Source organism: Protopterus annectens, chromosome 1.part0 (assembly GCF_019279795.1).
Source record: "Protopterus annectens isolate FY-2018-M chromosome 1.part0, PAN1.0, whole genome shotgun sequence".
NCBI classification, from domain to species: domain Eukaryota; kingdom Metazoa; phylum Chordata; order Ceratodontiformes; family Protopteridae; genus Protopterus; species Protopterus annectens.
In genome coordinates, this window is record NC_056725.1 from 786788690 (window position 1) to 786812977 (window position 24288).

A 24288-nucleotide genomic window follows, 5' to 3' on the forward strand; every position below is an offset into this window, starting at 1 on the left:
TCTGACAGCCAATAGGTTGCTATATATGGCAGCTAATTGATATCTGCACTTTAGAATGTTAAGTGTGCCACATGACATGCTCACACATATTGTTTCATTGTCTTCCAGGGTAATGGCCCACCGTCATAACCCCACCTACAGCACGGCAGAGGAGGAACTAATAACAGCAAGCCTGGTGCAGCACTATGCCCTGCTGTTCTCCAGAACCAGCCAGGACCAGCATGAGCGGACTGCACTGTGGCAAGATCTTGTCCATAGGGTAAATGACATAGGCATGCATAACCGGACATATGAGCAGGTATGCTATGACTGCAGTGATTTAATTAGACATGTCCGGCAGCGTGCATCAGATATCCATAGACAACAGCATGCCACAGGTGGTGGGGTACCCATCCATCCCCCCCTCATCAGAGTGGAGGAGCTGCTCCTGAGCCAGGTGGCTCCTGGCCAACAGCAACAACATCAAGCAACATGTATCATCATGGAGGCTGGACCACCCAGCAAGTTAACATGGAGTGTGCAGATAACATGGCATAGCTGTACACTACTGTTGCCTCTATTGGTAGAGCATGCCCATGTGAGATGTGTACTGTGTAGTTAGAGGATGTGGTGCCTAGTGTTGTGCAATACTAATAATTAGGAATGTAATCTGTAGGCCTGTGACTGTCAACCGTTGTACTACTGTAAGATTGCAGACACACAGTAGCAATGCCACAGTTGTTGCCACTGACAAACTGTCTCATATCCTTGTAGGTCCCTCTGGTGTGACAGCAAGGCAGCAGACTCATGCTGGTGAGTGTGTTCAACATTTAATATTACTAATTAAATGTGCATGTCATAGGTGAGCTGTAGGCCATGCACACGTAACACACCTACGCATAATGCATGCTGTGCATATTTGCTGTGAGATTATGTACATCCCAGTAACGTGGGTAGCTGCCTAAAACACATAACAATACACAGAGCACCCTACACAATTGTGGCAACACTGTAGTGGACATTGGATATGCAGAGGCAATTCACATGCACACAACATACACAACTTTGTCATACGCAGTACACGTTCACATGCTACACATGGTGTATTCAGACACCCACTGTAAGGTCACACTCCAGTATCCCAAATATCATCCACACAGCACACATAATATACCTGAGGGGCTGATGCCTCTCATGTGGCTGTGCGACACTCTTCAACACATAACACATTCATGTTAGGCAATGCCCCCTATTGGGCACCATACAAACCCATGTAACAACTGGCTGCGAAATGGTGAATGTAGCCATGGTACAGCAGTTCTGGTACAGCATGGTTTGTGCCGGTCTGGCACACATTAGTAGCTTTGAGTGACCACATGATGCTGCATGATGATGGCACATGGTACTACACCCCATCCAGTTACAGTGACTACAGTACTACACATAGCATTAACTGCTGTGCACCTCAATGTTGTGTGTGTGCACACATATGGACCGATACACAGTATGCATAGCAATCACCTTTTGTACAAATTGACACATATATGCCTTGTAATGCTATTGAGGGTATAAGTCACATGACACACTCTGTGTATGTGTGATGTTTAATGTTGCAGTTGTGTTGTAGCATGCCATGTCATCGCTGGCACTGGCATGGCCACAATATGTCCTACACTCAACATAACCACTGTACAATGGCTATGTTGAGTAATGGTATTCCATCAGGTACACATGCACCACTCATCCTGTGTGTATACATAGCATGCATGTGCTAAACCTGTGTCCACATTTATCTGCTAAAGACACAGATGCTCTAATCAGAAATGGATATCTATGTGACACACAGATACACATCCAGCCATGGTATTTATACCTGTGAGTGATGGTGCACAGGACATTGCAGAGCTTTTAATACTTACACAGCAATGTTGTGTCCATGTGCACATTGAGTTCCAGGGTGAGGCCAATCACTGAACAACAACACACATGCATCAAAGCCATGTATACTGTTATTAGCAAGGGTTGTCTACACCCACACAACATGCTGTTGAGCAACACACGTCCTGCATGCTGACATGTGTAATATCACTGTTTGCCTTGTGATACTGTACCCCACCATCACCTGCTACTGAGTACGTTCTGGATTGCTGGTGGTGTGTGTGTGTGTGTGTGTGTGTGTGTGTGTGTGTGTGTGTGTGTGTGTGTGTCTGTTTTAGTGAGGAATGCATTCGTGTGCATGTGTGCATGCGTTCATGTCTGCATTTGTTCATGTGTTCATGTGTGCATGTGTGCATGTGTGCATGTGTTCATGTGTGCATGTGTGCATGTGTTCATGTGTGCATGTGTGCATGTGTTCATGTGTGCATGTGTTCATGTGTGCATGTGTGCATGTATGCATGTGTGCATGTGTGCCGACATCATGTACAGGTCGTAAAGTGTGTTTCCTGTCTTCCTCTCACAGGTGCTGACTTTGGGCTGCTTCACTGCAACAGGGAAACTGATGTCACTGAGCAAAATAGTGATAATGATGATAGGTGCATTGAGGCACAGGCATGTTTGCCAGGGTCTGTCGTTGGGCCACCAATTGACAGTACACAGGTGTCCACCCCATCCATGCACACAGTCATACTGCCAATACATCCATCACCAATGCCCTTAGCTGAGGGACAGCATACAGTCGACATTGGCTAGTACAGTGTGGTATCCATGGCACATGCATCCCAACACAGCAGCCATACTCAGATGTCTGGAAGGGTACCACATAGGCAGATGTCCAGGGGATCTCGTCGGAGCACTGCTGTCATCATGCCACTGGCAGACGTGCCACAGGTCTAACAACCTCACGCATGTTCCAGGCTGTCATGGAGGCACAGGCACATATGGAACGGTACACCAGACAGGGACTTAGGGCACAGAGGGCACATAACACCACCGTAAATGACAGTATCCGTGACCTAGCTGGTGCCATCCATAATTACACTAAGGTCACTGATAGACGTTGGGGAGAGACATTAGATGTCCTCTGCAATGTCATGTCCATGTGTCAGGACAGTGTGGGATGGTTGAGTCATCGACATGGATGTATGCCAGCAACATCAGCAGCTGGCAGTCGCCATGGACGTCCCTCAAGCCACAGCCGCTCCCGTAGTGCCAGTACCAGCCCCAGCAATGTTGGGGGTGGGCTGTCCATAGAATGTCCTGGAAGACCACGTGCACGTGGCTCTGGACAGTCCCAGCAGGGACCTGGGTCCAGTGTACATCCATCTACCTCTGGGGATAGTACCCAGTCTGGCTTAGTACCTGATAGTGTCAGTAGCACCCCTGCCAGGCACAGGTACCATATCCGTGGCCAGAAACGGTGATCTGTAAAGCCTCGCAGGTACAGTCTGTGGCTGTCCCACAAATACCCATATATGGCAGCCACATGGTGGAACTGTGTGCATGCAGACACACACACACATAATCCAGACACCTAGGGCTAACACATACCCACACACATTACATCAACATTGGCCCATACCAGTATTCTTGCCCCCCCCACACACACACACATACATGTCGATTGGATGGCTCACTGTAGGCCTCTGGCAAACCAACAACACACCCTGTGCATATGATGAAACCTGTGCCACCTCCTGTCATCTGTAACATCAGTGCAGGAACAGGCTACCATGGTGCTGATGCACAGGGTATCTTTATTGCAGTATAGCAATGTTAGCATGCTTTCAGCAGTAGAGTGTAATGATATGCTTGAAGGTGTAGCTGAGCAGGCATGATGCATTAAAGCTATGATTGTCATTGTAGTGTTGTTTACACCCATGTTAGTTCCAATTGTGTATTGTCCACCCACGTGCTACTTGGCTAATGTGTGCAGTATTGGCAGCATGTGTTAGAGAGTGGACAGTATTTGTGGGATGTGTGTAGCACAGATTTGCAGGTACACAGTTGTGAACATGGTGGAGGTGCACTGTCTGCATGTACGTGCATAGTGGACACATGGGCAGGGTGACATGCTCTGTATTACACAGTAACACTCCATAGTTTCTATTGGTGGCCAGTATGCATTGTACTACACACATTTTGGAACCTGACTACACGTGTGTATGACATGGTTTGACACTGTGCTGTGGGTGATACTGTTACTATCTGTCATTGTTTTGCATTCTGGTAGTATACATGACTTCAACAGCCTGACCATAACCAATCGTTAGATGATGTCTTGACAACTGACACACGGATGTAGGACACACAGCAACATTTGGATCCTTCAGGTACTATACTATGCCAGTAACCAGTGGTATTCACCTGCACCCATTACTGAGACCACTCCTGTTTGGCATATGGCTCCCTTAGGTACAAGCAATCACAGTAGGGATATGTCTGTCCACATCTGGTAATGCATACTGTGGCCTATACTGCATTCTCCAGGTGACACACACATCCTCCACAAGGATATCATACAGACAGATACCTGTTGTCAAACCCATGCTGTAAAGCTATAGGCCAAATTAAGCATAGTCACCCACCTTTATGGAACATAGTATCCCCACAGTACCACATAGGTAGTAGCCACCAACATGATGAACAGGTACCAATGTGTATATGCAACCTAGTGTTACATCATCTCTCCTTTGATAATCACATTTCTTAAGGTATTTTGAAATCCCTCTGTGGATCACATAAGCAATAAGGGGTCTGCATGCATATCGACAAAGGTTGTTGTACACCTATCATGAATAGTGATCATTGACAGACTTTGCTGCATTTGAACAGGTCTGACAAATACCTCGGCCATAAACCCACAATCACACAATTCAATAGGAACCGTAATGAGTGTGTGTGACACAGATGACCTAGGCCAGACATCACTGCAGTGGCTGGCCTTGTCACAAGCATACAGATGTGACCTAAGGTCTGGGAAGCAGCAGCACAGTCTGGCAAAGATGACAGCTGTGTTCTTGGAGAAAGCAGGGTTCCCACACATGCAATAATTGCGGTAACATGTATGTATACATTTTTGCCTCACAGCTACCTCACATGTGCAATGCCTACTGATATGTCATACTGCAGTAAAAGCAAAACCCACAACACATTAACCAACAGTGTCACACACATAGGGCACACACACTCACCAAGTGCAGGATTCAAACCCCCACCTAACTACTTCATGATGCTAGAAGAGTACACTTTAACACGATGCACTACACACATTACTGGGAGGTCTAATTTCCACAGGTATATTTGTAGGATGGTGACATCATCAGACTTGACAAAGATAAGTATAACACTTGTAAGGTGTACTACTACTCTACAAAAAGGTTGTTCCTCTCCAAGGTAATTATATATACACACACACTTGTCAAATGCATGATTCGTACCCCTACCTAACTACTTCATGATACTAGAGGAGTATGCATTAATCCATTGTACTATACACATTACTGGAAAGGCTCTTTTCCACAGGTATATTTGTAGGATGGTGACATCATCAGACTTGACAATGATTAGTATACCACTTTTAAGGTGTTTTACTACTCTCCAGTAAGGTTGCTCTTTCCCAAGGAGACCACACACAAACACACACACTTGTCAAGTGCAGGATTCAAACCCCTACTTAACTACTTCATGGTACAAGAGGAGTACGCATTAACACGTCATGCTATACACATTACTGGAAAGGCTTTTTTCCACAGGTATATTTTTAGGATGGTGACATCATCAGACTTGAAAATGATTAGTATACCACTTTTAAGGTGTTTTACTACTCTCCAAAAAGGTTGCTCCTTCCCAAGGAGATCACACTCAGACACACACATTTGTCAAATGCAGGATTCAAACCCCTACCTGACTACTTTATGATACTACAGGAGTACACATTTACACAATGCACTATGCACATTACTGTGAGTTCTTCTTTCCACAGGTATATTTGTAGGATGGTGACATCATCAGACTATACAATGTGGGTTACATTAGGTGACATTAGGTGGGCTACATAGAAGGAATGTCTGAACACTTTGGCCATGTGACCATCAAAGTGGAGTTTGCTATCTACCTGTGTCCTCAGGGCCATAATGACTTTCTCCATACATACTGGATTACCACCTATGTGTTAATTTGCGTGCACATTGTTTTACCCACAGGGGATGACTATGCATTTATTGGCATTCAGTTTGAGGGCATTGTTTTGACACCAGGTATCAGTCTCTGTAAGACACTTCTGGAGGATGTCTGTGTCAGCCGTAGAGTTGTTTATGGACCACACTTAGCAGTCATCTGCAAACGTGTTCAGTCATACAACTCCAATGCTTGCCTGTACCTCTGAGCAGTATCTACTGAACAGGTGGGGTCCCAGGACCAACACATGTGGATGTCATTTGTGACTGGCTTAGAGTCGGACATAGCACCCGCAACTCTGAACATGTGTGTTTGATCTGTGAGCCACTTGGCCACCCATCCTGTAACATAGCTGTTAATGTTCAAGCTGGTACTCTTGTCCATGATGACAGAGTGGGGAATGGTGTAGAAAGTCCTTAGTGAGGTCCAGGTGGGCTGTGTGGACTACTTTCACCTCCATCTATGTCTTTGGTAACTGTTTGACATAAGTCAACTAGGTGTAGGAGACAGGATCTGCCTTTAACAAGGCGGAGATGTGTAGAGTCCAGTGTCTGGAGGTCTCCAATGTCTGTTTATGGGTTCCATAACAATTTGCTCAATAGCTTTATAGACCAGGCTGAGTAGACATATAGGGCAATGGTTTCCAGGTTCTCTTGTGGCACCCCCTTTGTGGAGCTGGATGACTGTTAGTGTATGCCATTCTTTGGGTACATAGCCTGTGGTACGCTTGAGTCTGGACAGTGGATGTAGGTGAGGGTGTAGTTCCTTTTGGGCCTAGTGTGGGACACAGCTTGGGACACCATCCAGTCCCATTGATGCTGTGTTCTTAGCTTTGGAGAGGGCTGTCTTTACCTGCATGTCCATGACGTCTGGGGCTCAGCATCCTTCTGTGATGGACATAGGGCCATTTGGGGGTGATGGTGGGGAGTTCATACTGAACTTGTCTCCCTGGATGTGGGCAATGAAAGTTGGTTCAGTGTATTTCTTTCCTTTTTCAGTAGCTGACAGCATATTTGGAAGTTGACACCTACATATCTGGTATAGCTAACGAAGGCTATGTGGTTGTTATTCTTACATTCCTTGGCTATTTGTCTTTAGAAACAGTCCTTGGATTATTTTATTAGTGATCATTGTTTCTTCCTAATAATGATTAGTGATGACTTTCCTTTAGTGAAGTTGGCTCTATCATGTGTTCATTTCCTCCTTCTGTTGTCTAGCTAATTTATGGGCAACAACCACCTGGTTGTTGTCTTATTTTTGGAGGAGTGCATCTTGGATTTCTTTGTGTTGTCTCATTCCATGCATCCCTGTAGATGCTCATAGGATGCACTTGTAAATGATTCTGCAGATTGTATACCATTATCCTATAGCAAGAGGTCTTTGGAACATTCCACTTTTGTCTTGGGAAGTGTGCAGTTTGCTTTGGAATATGTCTTCACAAGTGGTTTCATTGACTGTGTGTGGGGGTGGGGGGTGGGATGTGGATGTCCAGTGTGATTACTTTATGATCTGATATAACCAGCGAGGGGTTTATCTCTGTTGTGGAACACTGGTACCTCATGTTGGTGATGATCATGTCCAGTATGTTGTCCCCTGTAATGGGCATGTTGAACAGCTGTTCCAGGGTGTTAGAGTTTGTAAACTCTAGGAAACATTGGGCAAAGGACGTTGTACACGAGTAATTTGCCCACTCAGTGTTTGGGTAGTTGTAATCTCCTCATATAATGGTGTTTGACAGGACCCTTTTATTTTCCACTGTTCTCAGGAATACTGATTGAGGTTCCTGAGACAAGATACATGATCTGTAGCAGGCTACAATCTGATGAGCAGCTTTGCCCAATGTTAGTTGCACTTGCATGGTCTCCAAGGCCTCATGCAGTGCCACTAACCTGAAGGTGTGGGTATCCATAAGGTAAATGGGTACACCCCTTCCTTTTGTATTTCACTCATGGTTTGGGGTCCAAAGGTCAGAGGGACTGTGAGTGTTTTACGTGGAGCATGTCCAACAGCTCTGTGTTTGACATAGCTTTGTATGTTAGGCAGTGAACACCTCTGAGTAGGCGATATGCAAGGGAGTACGGATGGAGCATTTTGAGATGGTCTGTGTATGGCATGTATTCCAGGCCACTAATGCTCTTTGTGAGGTATTGCTGCAGGCTTTCCAGTTGTTGTGGTTGTCTTGTGAGGTACATAGCAGAAGTGGCGTTGTACTCTATTATAGTTCTAGTGAGTGATGAGTAGAGGGGAACAATGTCCTCTTCTATTCTGCATGAGACACATTTTGTGATGAGGTGTGCCACATAGGAGGGTTTCCTAACTACTGTGGGAATGTGGTTATCACAGTTGTGTCCACTGTCCACCTGTGACCCAAGGTCTCTTGTCACACTTTCAGTATGAAGTATACTACCACTTATGTTGTAGTTCTTGGCTACAGAGTTTTTAACAAATGGGATGACAATGCACCTTTTGGCATTGAGCTAGAGCCCATGGCTTTGACAACAGCCATCTGTTGCAGTGAGGCCCTTTTGTAGGCTGTCCACATCTTTAGTGTTTACAATTATGGCTCCTAGTTTGCAGTCCTCTGGAAACTTCGTTGCCACAGACCTTCCATGTTAAATTTTACTTCAGGGAAGTAGATGTTACACAGCCTGGGATTATCTGGTCCCATGGCTGCTGTGATACTGGCTTTGGAGAGTGTTTTTTATCTGTGCAGCCATGATGACAGCAACTTTGCAGTCTTCCATTATAGAGATGTGCTCTTTCATGGGTGAGGGGGGGTAAAGTTAACACTGATCCTATCTGCCAGGATGTTGGCAATATCAGTTGGATCTGTATATTTAGTGCCATTGAGCTGTAAGTCAGAACAGATCTGAGTGTAGCCATGACATGAACCTGTCTGTTGGGCAGAGATCTCCTGAGTTGACAGTATGCAACAGAGTACAGATTGGGTTACATTCAGTCTTATTGCATGGGGCAACTATTTGAGGCCAGTAATCCTCTTGTTGAGGTACTTCAGTGGTCTTTCTGGCTGCTGAGCATGCCTAGTCAGATTCATCACAAGTGTGTTGTGGTACTCTCTGATGGGTCTGATGACCGCTGAGTAGTGGGCACCTCCTTTGACCTACATGCACAGACCTTGGCAGTTTGTGTGAACACATGGCATGATTTTCTGACCACTTTGTGAATGTGCTTCTGGAAGTAGAGATGACTATCCGCATTTGTCCATAGATCCCTTATTATCACATCTGTATTTAGCCTAAGTGTGTGAGCATGCCCAGTATGACCTTTCAGTATGTTGCTGCCTGACATTTGCTTTGTTTCTTTAAGTGTGTGAGCATGCCCAGTATGACCTTTCAGTGTGATGCTGAATGAAATCCACTACATTTGTTGGGGTGTGTGAGCATGCCCAGTATAGACATTTATACTACATGTGTATGGCAAATCAAGTTTTATTTTTACAGCAGGGCTCACCTTTGTGTCATAACTCAACAGGGATCATGCTGTGCCTGCAGGGCTTCCATGAGACACTTTGTATAGACTTATCAACATTTCTACATACAGGGGGGACAGCTATTCTTTGTACATTTCTACCCGGGGGCACACCTGATTGTTACTGTGGGTGTACATAGGATGAAGGTTTCACCTGACACTTATACACATTTGCTATGCCTGCACTGCTATGTACGGTACACCATTTCAGTCTGTACTGTTGCCTATTGTACTGGCTTGAGACATACTACTGTGCTACAAATCCTAGTGTCCAATGTCACGTATATTAGATTGCGACTTCATAGCCTACACATCCCACATCACACTGCCTGGCCTGATATTCTCTGTCTGCATAGGCCTGTGGGGGAGGTTACCCATATGCCTCTTTAGGGGCATGATACAGCATTTCTTTGTGTTTGCTTTAGTGTACAATTGTCCTGCTGTGTCAGTGCCACTGCAATGCTATCATGGCTTAGTGGTTCAGTACTGTGACTATAGTACACAGTATCCTAGGTTCAAGCCCTGTCACTGCTTTTTATTTTCATGATGGGCAGACCAGACTGCTTAAGGAACAGTAAAGCAAATATGAGCATGTTTACCTGACTTTGCTCAACTTTGCATGACTTTGCCCAAACTTGCCCAACATTGCGCTAGTTAACACGGGCAATTTTGTTTACAAATACTAAATATTGGTAAATGCTGCTTAGCACTGCTTTATTTTGCTTAAAACATGGCAATCATGCCTCAGGTGGTGCTGCAGGGTTGTCTATTTCGGATGCACATACTACATTCCCTATACATGTTTGGAAACAGGTAGTGTCATGTTAGGCATCCCTTTTATTTTTATGTGCGAGTCAGAGATAGGTATAATTTCCAGGGTTCCTACTGAGCCAGTGTATGTGCTATGCGTTGCCTCTTTGCCAAGGCCAAGGCATACTGGGCATGCCTTCTTCTGCCTACTGGGTCAGGCTCAGGTTGTTCCTCCTCCAAGTCACGCTGTGCCTGTGCAGGCCTTGGCAATGGTGGGGGGCTGTGTGGCCCTGCCCCATGCTGTTCCTGCTGCAGCTGTTTTCACAGGATCATATTGTGTAGCATGGCACATACCATGACAATTTGGGTACATGTAGTTGGTGAGTACTGCAAGGATCCACCAGATGTGTCCAGGCATCGGAACCGTGACTTGAGCACCACAAATACATGCTCGATTACATTTTGTGTTTGTGCGTGTGCCTCATTATGGAGTTCTTGTTCAGGTGTGTGTACATTTCTGATGGTTGTCATCAGCCACGGCTCAAGTGCTTATCCAGCATCCCCCACTATGTGACCATCAGGGATGTCCCCATTGGCAAATGTCTGGTACAGCTGCGCCAGATGCCAGATATGGGAATCATGGTAGCTTCCAGGGCAGCCAGCACACACGTTCAGTATTATGCCTTGTGCATCGCACACGACCTGGCAGTTCATGGAGTGGAAGCGCTTGCAGTTGATGTAGGCTCTACCATGCTCACCGGCTGGTGCTTTAATGTGTATGTGTGTGCAGTCAATTGAACCCACTACCTTGGGGTATTCCGCTATTTGCTGGAAGAGGTGCATATTGCTGGCCAATACCTCATAGGAATTGGGGAAATATACATGATCAATGACATGTGCTGACATGGCATTCAGGAACTGGTGCAGTACCCTGGATGCTGATGCCTGTGAAATCCCCATCATATCACCAGTTGGTCTCTGGAAGGTACCTGTTGCTAGTATTCTTAGGCCAACACATACCTTGGTTTCCACTGGGATGGGTTCCCCTCTGTTGGTTCTGTGTGTGAGGCATGGCCTGCACAGCTCAACAATTTGCTGCAGGAGGTCTCTGTCCACTCTATAGCACTCCACTATCTTCAGCTCATGTAGCCCCTGGTAGGTTACCCTGGGTCTGTACACTCTTCTCCGTCTCCTCACTGTGGGTTGCTCAGCAGCATTTGCAATGGCACCACCCTCAGCATCTTGCACATGTTGCCTTATAATAGCAATGGCAGCCCCTAACATTTTTTTGTCTCAGTTAAGCTTTTTAAGTTTTCACTTCTCTTTGTAGACTGCAGTGTTGCAGTGTTTCCTGAGAAAAAACATGGGGGAATGTTGTTTGCAGAGTTTTATGTGCTGGGCTGGGCTGGGCTAGTGTACTGCCTGTATAATTGGCTGATTCTGATTGATTTCACCTGGCAGCTCTGCTAGTTCTCCTTGGTTAAATTCCTACTACTTCTTTTCCTTCCTTTTCCCTTTTTGTTTCCACAGGGGCAAACAAGCGCAAACACGCGCACACGTGCATGCACAGCCTTACACAGGCTTACACGGCCTTACACAGGCTTAGACGGGTGCACATGCATGCACACTGGCTTAGACAGCCTTACACAGGCTTACACGGGTGCACACACATGCACACAGGTTTAGACGGGTTTACAGGTGCGTACACGTGCGCACACAGTGTAAGCATCTTTGAAAAAACTTTAGTGATAGCCATGGTGTACACCTTCAGTTTCTGGGTTTCAGTTCAGACAACTGTAGACAAGCCTTTTCCAGTCCTGAGTAACTCACAGCAAACACATGCCACTCTGCTCCAATAAGCTTACAGTCTTTGTAACATACCCCCCTCATGATGTCACCTATCTTCTACTCTGTTACTCCCTTAATCCTACTCTTATACTCTAGGGACATGGTTCACATGGCAGGGAAAATTGGGATTCACTATCCGTATACTCATTTGCATAGGATTGCCTACTAATGCTTGGTTACATCTCTCAGACTGAGCTTCCCCCCTTAGCAACCTCTACTCAGTAGCCATGTTGTCTTCAGCCTGCCATTCACCTGCATGGCAGATGAATATATTTAATAAAATGCCTATTTTTAGGCTTTTGTTTCTGGTTTTTAGAGCGCTGCACATTTGCGCGGTGCTGTGCTACGCTTAAACATTGAAGATTGGGGGGAAAAATATTTTTTTATTATTTTGCAACACATAATAATGCCAATGGCCTTATATTTGGCCATTGACATGCTTCCTCAACTGGATGCATCCTTTATTTGGAGCTGTCATAGCTCCATTTTGCTATTTGCAGAACGGTACTTAGTTACCAACTGAGTACATTTCTGCAAATAACACTACTCTTACTCGGACAGGTTAGTGTTTCCTGGATCACAAATTTACCTCATTTGCATAGCTTTCAGCAACAGATGAGGTAATTTGCATATCTTAATACTGTCCATGCAAGAGTCATTTTAAGAGCTCTCATGAATGCCCCTGCCAGCTGTTCCTGGATCGCTCGGCAGACATGTTGGCTGTCTAGAGTCTTACTCTACTCTTAGACTCCGTGCAAGCCTTCGTGAATCCGGCCCTACAAGTTGTTTTATACACATAATAAAATATATTTTTAAAATTCACTAAAACTTCTACAACCAGTTATTTCTGTTTTTGAAAAAGCTTTGTGGAGTTATTTAATTTTGATTTTGTACCATCTGGCAAGGCATGCCTTTCTTGTGATGTTAAAGAATAACTCTGAAGTCTTATCTTTTCTAAAACTATGTGATGCAGGAGGTCCTCATTTTTTTGTTATGTGACAAAAGTCATTATTTATGTTATCCCCTTTTGAACTTTCTAAATGAAAGCTTTAATTTTACTTACATATTTAATATATCTTTATGTTATTTGTTATATTTTCATTTGCTCTGGTCAGATATTTTCCAAAGAGAAAAAATGTCACTGAGTTACATACCTCTTGTCATTGAAACTGCCTTTATTATTTACAAAAGCTAAAAAATAATCTCTTCAGTAAGCTAATTTTTGATATCATTCAGCTTAATAAAATAAGCTGGTATGCTCCATTGCACGTCTATGATGTATTTTGAATTTTAATAATAAACTATTGTGGTCTGAAGTGGTGCGTGTTGTAATAAGGGAAATTCAGTATAAACTCTGCATCCCAATAGCACAAGAATAAGGTGAAGCTTATGAAGAACTGGTTCCCTTCTAAAACTTCACTCAACACACTACTCTGTCCATTTTTTTATGATTTGTCAGTATCCAAACTGCATTTCTGGGGATTCATTATGTACTTACATCATCATCCTTATCTAATATATGATTAAAATTCTTGGACTGGAAGATATTTACATTTTTCTAGTAGTAGAATTGACATATTTATAACTTTTTTATTACACACATTCCAGGAAACCCATATGCACTTATGTATATATCTATATATATATATATATCTATATCTTTACATATGTATATATACACACATTATTATAGAAACTGTGTTTGATGGATAGTATAACAGTTTTAATTTTCTTGGACCGGCCCACTTTTCTGATTAACAAAGAAATAAACACAAATAATCATATTTATTGCTACAATTCTTGTAAGTAAAGGCTGTATTTTGTCTACATCTGATCTATCTCCTTCATAAGTCTCTCATTTAGTTCCTCATAATACCACTCTGTAATTTCCTTCTAGTTCCGTATATTCTAATAAGCAGATATTTCAATGTCTTTGTTTTCCTAATCATTTCCCACACTCTCCCTCTATCTCTCCAAATAGCTTCCACATTACATTCTAACCTGGATGTTGTATGAAACACTTTAAATTACTTGGTGAAAACATTGGTCATGTTACTCACTTTATTTGCCTGCAGTATACTGGCATCTACACATTGGATAAAGCTATATCTTCCCAAGAACTCTGTTCATTCCTCCAGGCACAACAGCTCTATCACCTATAGAAGAGATATGCAGACAAAGAGTAACCCTTCCATATTCTCCTCACCATCTTGCATCATACTCCACACTCACTCATCAAAATATGCATAAACAGTTCTACATCTAATACCATGGCTGATCTAATCTCCTAAAGTGTTTTACAGCCCACACCTCTGTCATTACCTTGTATAATAAATCCATCTTAGCAAAAGCACAGGATTTCTTAATATCAGTTAGCAACAGATCTACGTTTCTCCTTCGCAGTTTCCTTTCTAAGCTGCATGACATCCACTTCTGTCTTTCATCAGTCAGATGTAAAACACCTTTCCCTAACTACCAAACACAATGTTTCTCAATAGCTTTGCACCCACACTGGTGACACAGATCAGTCTTCATTTCACTAGATCCACTGGTTTTTCTGCTTGTTTGGCTGTACTATTACTTTTATCTTCCTCGGGTTCCTTGGGAGTTGCATTCCCATCCCTTCCTCATTAAATATTCCACTTTAATCATTTATATTCTTCATGAGGATCATAAAAATGCAAACAAAAACCCATGTACCCCTGCTACCATATGATATCTGTGGCTACTTGTACAATATTTGACATTCAGAATTCCAAAAATAAGCAAAGTTCAGCAACCAGAAGAGCAAAATAGCAACAAAGGAAGAGAACCACAGGTGCTAAATCCAGTAAAATACCATTTATTGGCAAGCGCTTCCGTCAGGTTTAAAATCACCAAACTTCTTCAGACACCATTTAACAAACATACCCAACCATTTCTAGCAGTTTCATAACTACCAGCAACCAAATAACATTAAGTAAACACCCCCACATGATTCATTTAAAAGTTTCAGGAACTACAATTTTAAAAATACATGTTCCTTAAAGAGTGTGTTTTGCCCAGATAGTATCCATTACATTGTGTGCATATGGCAATATAAACCACTGCCCAAGAATAACAACTGTATTTGCCCTTTATTTTATAGTCTTATCCAATACCTTGATGCTGGACCCAACAAAAATATGTTAGCATTGATAGCACATACCACATGGTGCCATCTGACAAGTCAGTGTCCTGGTACCAATACACTGCCTTTCCAAAATATTTTTTATGTTACTATCCCTTCAATGTCCTACCTTACGGATTGGTTCAAATGTGTCCAGCATATCTAAGTTCCCTTTTATAATACTCCATTTTTTGTTTAAAATGTCAGTGACCATATAGCTGTCTTCACAAAATGTAGTAACAAAGTAAAAGTTAAACTCCTTTCTTTGCCATAGCTAGATTCATATATTGCTGGACTATTACTAGTCGTAAACCCATGTGATGATTCTACCTGTGTACCAGGTTGAATGGGGGTGATATTAAACTTGACTCATGTATTAGAGGTACATAAAATCCATTGTTTCTCTTCCTTATAACTTCATCCCTTCTACTACGAATCACTGATAGGGGATACCACCTGTCCAAAAACATCTGCCCTATTACATCACATTCACTCAAAAAATCATTAAATTCAGAAACCATTCAGGCTGCTCTTACAAGTTGCCCCTTAATGATTCCATGTTTAACATGTGGTGGATGACTACTAGTGTAGTGTAAATAACAGTTAGAAAATGTGGGCTTTCTATATATTTTGGATTTAATTCCTCCGACTTCCATCTTGGATAATTCAATATCCAAATACACTATGCAATCTGTACCCACTGTATAAGTGAATTCCAAAAAGGCAGTCGTCTGATTAATATATTCTATGAATGAACTTATTTCCTCTGGTGGTCCCTTCCAGCAAATAAGCAAATCATCCAAAACATGGGCATACATAGAGATATAGATGTAAAATTTGCTAGTAAAAATAAACCATCTTTTCCACCAGGCTATGATGATATTGGCATACAGTGGACCACAGGCGGAGCCCATGGCCACTCCCTGGTTCTGCTGAAAGTAATGCCTTTAAAACTGAATAAAGTTGTATCTTGACACTTTATCCATCAACTGGCAATAGGTGTTAATAACATCTTGGTTAAGTTCCATAACTTCATGTAAAAATTCACCAAACCATTCTATACCTACCTGGGGTATGCAACTGAACAAATCTTTCACATCTATAGTAATTAACATTTCATCATGTATAGGTTTTAAATTGTTACACATTGACAAAAATGCCATAAATCCTTGTAAAGGTAAGGAATCTGTGAAACACTATATTTTAACTTGTTATCAAGGAATTTTGCTATATAGCTTGTTTTAGACCAACCAGAATCAACAATTGGATGCAGGGGAGGTGTTGTTAAAATCCTTATGGATCTTGAGTATACCAAAAATCACTGGAGGCTTTATATTCAACAGTCATATAGTTATATTCAGTTACTGTTATTGGGTCTTATGTCAACATGTCCAACAAATCATAATCAATTTTCCTATAAGCCACATTTACTTCATTTAAAGAATCTTCACTATAAGTCTCACTATACAAAACTTGAAACATTCTCTGTACATAATCATCCCGTTGCATAACTACTATCTGCCCCCCCGGGTCAGGCTGCATGTATCTTATATCATGGTTGGTACAGAATGCCTGCAAAATGTTGGTTTCCTCAGTTGTTAAATTACTTATATTGTTGTTGTACTTCAAAAAATGTCAGAAGTCAACCTCACAGGTACCTTCAAACACTTTTAACGAGTCATGCAGTTCCAGGTTGTATACACTAGGTATTCTCAGCGCAGGTTCACCGTCACTGCACAGTTGTTTTCTATACATATACTTCAAATGTAAATTACGAACATAGAATTTTAAATCACATATAATTCGAACAGTATCACTACACTTATTAGGTACAAAATTGTTACCTCTACTAAAAAAATCAGCATGAGCACACGAAAAACAAACATTGCTATAATTATATATCTTAAATTCCCGCACAGAATTAGAAACAACTTTATACAGGTGGGAAATAGTGTTAGTTTCCATTATTTCACAATCAGTCGCCTTTGGTTCATCATGTTGCTCTGGCCATTTCTCTGTCCGTTCCGCCCTCTCCTGTTCCTCTGTGGGTAGGGGCTCTGGTACTGTTGCCTCTGATTCCGTATTCTCTTGGACTGTCTGACAACTGGTGGGTCTAAAGGAACAGAAGTCTGAACGTTGTTGATTTGTCCATCCTCCAGTTTGTCAGAATTATTACTAGTATCATGAGAATATAAAGTCTGGTCAACTGGAGGAGCTGGGTAGGCTGTACCTGAGGTATAGGCCCAACTATCCCTCTCTAATTTTTTGCTCTTCCTGTTCATTATTTGAACACATAAAGCATCAATGTCTTTAAAAGTACTTTCATATTGTGTTTTATAACCAGTACATAAATTAAAGTGATTTATCTCTTTGTCCAATTCATTTATTTCACTGTGTAATTTGTCTAAAATCACACAGTTGTGCTTGACCAACAATTCCATTAATTCACAGCCGAGTCGGTCAAACATAGCCAACAATTCTTGATGTAAAAGAGAGTGCTGCACCAACCCAGTTGGAAATCTCCAAACATGGAGACGTTTAGGTACAAGCTTAGATTTCAAACATTCATAAAAATAAATATTTTCTTGTTGCACTCTATGATATTGAGTTAACTTCTATCTAAAGTCATTTAATTTATTGTCAATAGATGGTATATTACCTTCAGTGGAACCAGCATTTGGTACATGCCTCTGTAGCCATGACTCCAAGGAAAATGATGATTGTCGCCTGCATTGCTTGTGTTAACCAAAGTAGAAACTTCATGAATAGGTTGTGCTGGAGGAATAATTCCACTGTCTTCTTCTGTTCCTTTGCCACCATCATCCTCCCTGATGTCTTCTCCACTCTCCTGCTTCATGTATAATCTTCTTCTTCTGGCTTTTTCCCGGTTACGGGTCACCACAGTGTATCACCTGTCCACTCATGATTGGCAGTGGAGTTTTACGGTGACAAGTTACCAGCCCAGCGCCCAACCATCCACAGAAGGCACACACACACATGCACTCACACCTAGGGCCAATTTAGAGTATCCAATCCACCTAACAGCATGTCTTTGGGATGTGGGAGGAAACTGGAGTATCTGGAGGAAACCCACGCGACCACAGGGAGAACATGCAGACTCTGCACAGAAGGCACCTCAGCTGAGGATCGAACCAGAGAACCTCTTGCTGTGAGGTGGCAACGCTAACCGCTGCACCACTGTGGTCACCCCTCATGCTTCATATATAATATTTCTTGAAATTCCATCACAGTTTTTACAGTTCATCATTCCTGAATTGTAACATCCTGTCTCTGTCCAACAAACCCATGATCTCCAGTTCCTCCATCTAGCCAGGAATTTTGACATTACCAATATATATGTCTTTTTACCATCCCTATACTGTCCCCTTCTGTACCCAGCCTGCATCTCAGTTCTAGTAACCATTTCTTCAATTAATATCAAACTGTAATATCCACCACTCTTCTCCTCTCCCTTTTTTATGCTTCCTGCAGCTATGATATGGTGTTCTCATCCTCTGCTGTTTCCTTTCCTTACCTGCATCTCAAGACTCACTATATGTTGTTTTGCATTTTTGACTTCCTAGAACTTCCTACCTTTATTTCCCCTCTTCCTCATCACACTTTGCCCTTACTGTATTAGGTACTTCACTCACTCACTCACTCACTCACTCACTCACTCACTCACTCACTCAGTAAAGTACTAACTAGCACTTTGTGTTACTCTTTTCCAGAGTATGCATGGGCATCCCTAGCCCTTGCATGGATACACTATCAGTCCAACAGTCTTCCTGCTATCGGACATTACCACTTGTATCTTCCTGTAAGTATTCCAAATCCCAACCTCCTATCTTTATGGACTTTGTCATCTTTACTTTCACTGTTTTCTGCACACTCCTTCTTCAGAGCCTGCCTCTCTGGTCAATCATTAGTTGTCATTCTCTTTATAATTATTACCTGGTTCCCATTTCTGCTCACTTCCATCCTTCCTGCCCTTCATTCCTTATTCCACCCACCCTGGCAAGCCTTACCCAACTATTGTTTCCCTTTCCTGGCCGTCTAATTCCTCCTATTTTCTGGTCTCTGGTTTGAAACCATTATTCCTTCTTCCAGTACTTACAGTTTCCTTCCTTTTGTATTATGAAAAATAAATAATGATGTTAGAAGTAATTACATTTTCCTCCTGTTGTACACATTTAGCAGCTCATTATCTTAAGGAAAATGAGGTTCATTCCTTACTACTCTTCTTCATGACTTTCCTGTTAGATAAATTATGTCCAACTTTCCATAGACAAACTCCACAGGGAACACCAGGATCCTCCTAGATGGTCTGTTCAAAACAAATAGCTGGTGCCAAAACCATGGACTTAAACTTAATGCAGAGAAGTACATAATCATATCCTTTGGCCAGCATGACTCTTGTAGTAACTATTACACTGACAACATACAACCTAAAACTGATTATGAAGTTAGGGATCTGGGAACCTATGTTAACAGTGAACTGTCCTTTCATTACCATGTATCCACTGCTTTAAGGAAGACCTTTTTCACTGCACAGCTTATATCTAAAGGCATTGTGTCCGGATCCAGGGATGTAATTGTTCCACTGTACTCTATAGTCATTAGGCCGATCATTGAGTTCAATACTCTTCACATTATGTACCCGTTCAAACACTTGTCACAACTGGAATGAAAACATTTTCTCACAAAAAAAAAAAAAAATCAAGTCCTAAATTGTAAACACTACAGAATGTTTTAAAGGCTTGTCCCTCTTCTCGGTATCACACCAGCTACTGAGAGGAGACCTCTTCCTGGTGTACAGAGTTTCAACAGACTCTATTCTGTCAGACCCATTAGACATTCACAAGTCCAGTGGTATCATAAATATCCACAAGGGATCTCACTCTCTCTCTCTCTCTCAGAATAAATAGAACATTTTTAAACTTTTTTATATTAAAATTGTAAACCATACATCCATATCACAACAAAAAAAATGTAAAAATCACAATACCAAGTCTTGGCATAATTGCAACAGTAGGCATGTAAATAAAGTTCTGAATAAACTAACCTGCAAACAATGGGCATAGTTCTAAAAAGTCTATGAATATAATTAATACCAAACCAATTTACCATGCCTCACTTCTACCCACATGGTAAAAGTTTCTCAGCCTACACCAACCTTTTTTTTCTCAAAAATTTTTTTATTAATTATATGAATAGCAAGACAATTAAAAGATTATACATAACAAGAAGGCATAAATGAACATATAACAATTCATCTAGTGATAACAACCTTCCTGAGATTTTGAAAAATTATTTAGAAATAAAACATACACCATATGTACACTATATACAAGTTAGGCAACCTGAGAGAGAAAAAAAAAATATATTTAACATTAACTATTTAATATGTTTAGAACCTTTTCTAACACAACCTTTCTAATAGCTTTTTTTTTTGGACTCCCACCTAAGTATCATTGAGCATCAATAAATTTAAAAGCCATTTTCTGGAAAGTAACCCATTTTAATTTAGAACGATCAATCCAATTTTGTATTATATAAAGTTTTAGTAATGAGCAAATAAAAATGATAACATGAATATCAACTTTTGAAAGATGAATCAATGGAATATGTAGAATAGCAAATTCCCACGTCAACGTGGATTTTTGATATCCCATTTTCTGCAGTCTGACTTTCAAAGATGTCCACAATCTGTGAGAAAAATGACAATACCATAGAATATGAAGGAGGTCTGCTTGGGGATGAGAACAGCATGAACACGAAGGGGACTTATTTGGGTTAAATTTGTTTAATTTGATTGGGGTAAAGTAGGCATCATTATTAATCATTAATTGTGTGTATGCTAATTTTTTAAAAGGGATAAATTCCTTAGTGTGTCTAATAGCCAGGACTTTCTGAGATTCTGACAATTGGGAATTATAATTCAACCAAACATTAGATAAAAGACAGTTGTGGTCCATCATTAAAGAATTAATTAATTTATATGAGTTTGAGAGCATTTTATCAGATGATGAAAGTATTTTGATAATCGTGTTAAGGTTTTTCAATTGTGAGTCTATGGGGACCAGACATACAAATTTGTTTTTAATTATTGCTTTTAGTTGTGTAAGAATTGGTGAGTAATTCCAGTTTACTTTCAATAACTTACGCCAGTCAGATAAAGGCAAGTCAAGATATTTCAAAACATCTCCTACTTTTAGATTTTTAATTAAAGGATAGTTTGTTAAGTTCAAAAGTTTATTGTCCAATAATATATTTGGGTTTAGATGAATTGGCTGAACATGGTGCGAGATCTTTTCTAGTTTACACATTTTGAGTAAGGTTTGGAAATCTCTAATCTTTTGTTTAAATACTGTAGATATATTTTTAATAAATAAACTATCCAGAGAGATAAAGGAATAGCTTCAGGATTTAAATTATTAGAAATGACATAATTATACCATAATTTTATCCATAAAGAGTGATTTGGATAAGAAGTGTTATTGAATTTAGAGATAGTAAGAAGTTTATTGGATGAGACAATCAAATAATAGAGATAAAGATTAGGTAAACCCAAACCTCCCTTGTCCTTGAAAATGCCAATCTAGAATAGGAAATTCTAACAGATTTAGGGAACCATATGAATTTTGCCAAAGCTTTATTTACAGACTCAAAAATTTTTTGAAATTATCTGATCAGATGATGAGAATTGGTAAAGAAATTTAGGCAGAATATTCATTTTAATAATGGCCACCCTTGAAAGAAATGAAAGGTTTAGATGCTTCCATCTGTCCATATCAGACAATATAGAGTTCCATAATTTATTAATATTATTTTGAAAGGAAGATTTATTATTGTGTTCTAAATTGATTCCTAAATATTTTATATTATAAGTAAACTGAAAATGATCGTCTGAAACAAAAAAGATTTGTGTGCTAAATGATTTAAGGGAAAAATATGAGTTTTTGTAGAATTTAAAAGATAGTTGGAAACCAAAGAAAAATAATCAATAGAATTCATTATTTTTCTGTAATCAGATAATGGAGTTTGAAAGTAGATTACTAAATCATCCGCAAAAGCAGAGAAATGAATATTAGTATTAAGAATTCTAGTGATGTTATGAAAAGTATTTTGAGTAATAAACAATAGCAAAGGTTCTAAGTAAATGTTGAAAAGAAAAGGGGACAATGGACAACCCTGTCTTGTTCCTTTAGTGATCTTTATCGAGCAGAACATTGACCATTAATGTATAGTCTAGTAAACATATTCTTGTATAAAACTTTTAAAAAATTTATAAAGAATAAGGGAATATTAAAACATAACATAGTTTGAAATAGAAAGTTCCAACATACTCTGTCAAAGGCATTTGATGCATCTATAATCAAAGCATATATAGGGTTTGGATTTTTCTTAATGAGATGAAGTATAGTCTCTAAAGATAGAGTATTATCCCAAGCATGTATCTGAGACATAAAACCTGATTGATCTGATGAGATAATTGAGGGTAAAATCCGTTTCAATCTGTTAGCCAGAATAGATGATAGAATCTTAATATCCACGTTAATTAAAGAAATGGGTCTATAATTTACTGGGTCAGATTTATCTTTATTATTTTTTAGAATTAGAATGGTTTTGGATGTGTTCCAATGAATATCTGAGATATCATTAACTCTTATATGATTGTAAACTTTAAATAGAAAGGGAAGAACTACCAATTTGAAAGTTTTGAAAAATTCTGGAGTAAAACCATCAGGTCCCGGAGATTTACCCAATTTAAGATTATCTATTGAAGCCGAGATTTCTTGTACCGATATAGGGGTAGAAAGTAGTTTTTGCTGATTATCATTAAGTTTAGGGAACTGCAAAGAGTCTAAAAAGAGTTTTGAGTGATTATCTTTAACAGAATTAGAAGAACCTGAATATAACTCAGTGTAAAGAGAGGTGAAAAGTTGAATAATCTCTTCATCAGTATTATATAATCTGTTATTATAAGATAAAGATGTAATATTTGGATTTCTGAAGTTAACTTTAATAATTCTCGCTAACAATTTAGATGGAACCTGGGCCCACTCTGAATATGAAGCAAGTAGCTTTTGTTCAGCTAAGGAGAGGTTATTTTGGTGAAGCAGAATTAAATCTTTCTGACAATCAAACATTTGTTTTTCTAAAGTAGCATCATAGTTCAGACTAAGATGATTTTCCAACGAAGAAATTCTTGATTTTAAGAATTCCTCTTTCTTAAAGTATTGTTTTTGAAAAAGCAGCTTTACTAATAAATAAACCTCTTAATCTTGCTTTACATGCAGCCCATTGTATGTCATAAGGAATGTCTGATGATTCAAGACTATTCACCATTTCATTTAGGATTTCTGAAGCTTGTTTGCAAATATCTTCATTTGACAATAAGTTATTATTTAAGGTCCACTTATTAAACATAGTTTTATTTTTGATATTGGGTTTTATGTTCAATTTTAGTGAAATTCTTGAGTGATCCGAAAAGAATCTGGGTTCTGTAGTAAAGTCCACAATATATTTTGAAATATAATCTGAAATTAGAAAGAAGTCTAATCTGGACCACGAATGATAGCACTTAGAATAATAAGTATATATATCATTCTTGTTTATATTTTTAACAGTGCGGAGGGGATCTATTAAATTATATTCTGTCATCAAATCATTTATAGCCAGAGTAGATTGAAGATTATAGGTGACAGTGGAGCGGGAACGATCAATTACAGGGTTTATAACTGCATTCCAGTCACCACCCACTATAATATGATGATCCTTATAGAATGCAAGAATATTGTAAATTTTTAAAATGAACAAATGTTGTGAATTACAAGCCTACACCAACCTTACACACTTTATTTTTCTTACCCTTTTATTCCTGAGCTGTTTGGACACAATGGTAGGTCCTAATATTATATTTTCCTGTAGTGTACTTATACCAACTTAAGTCA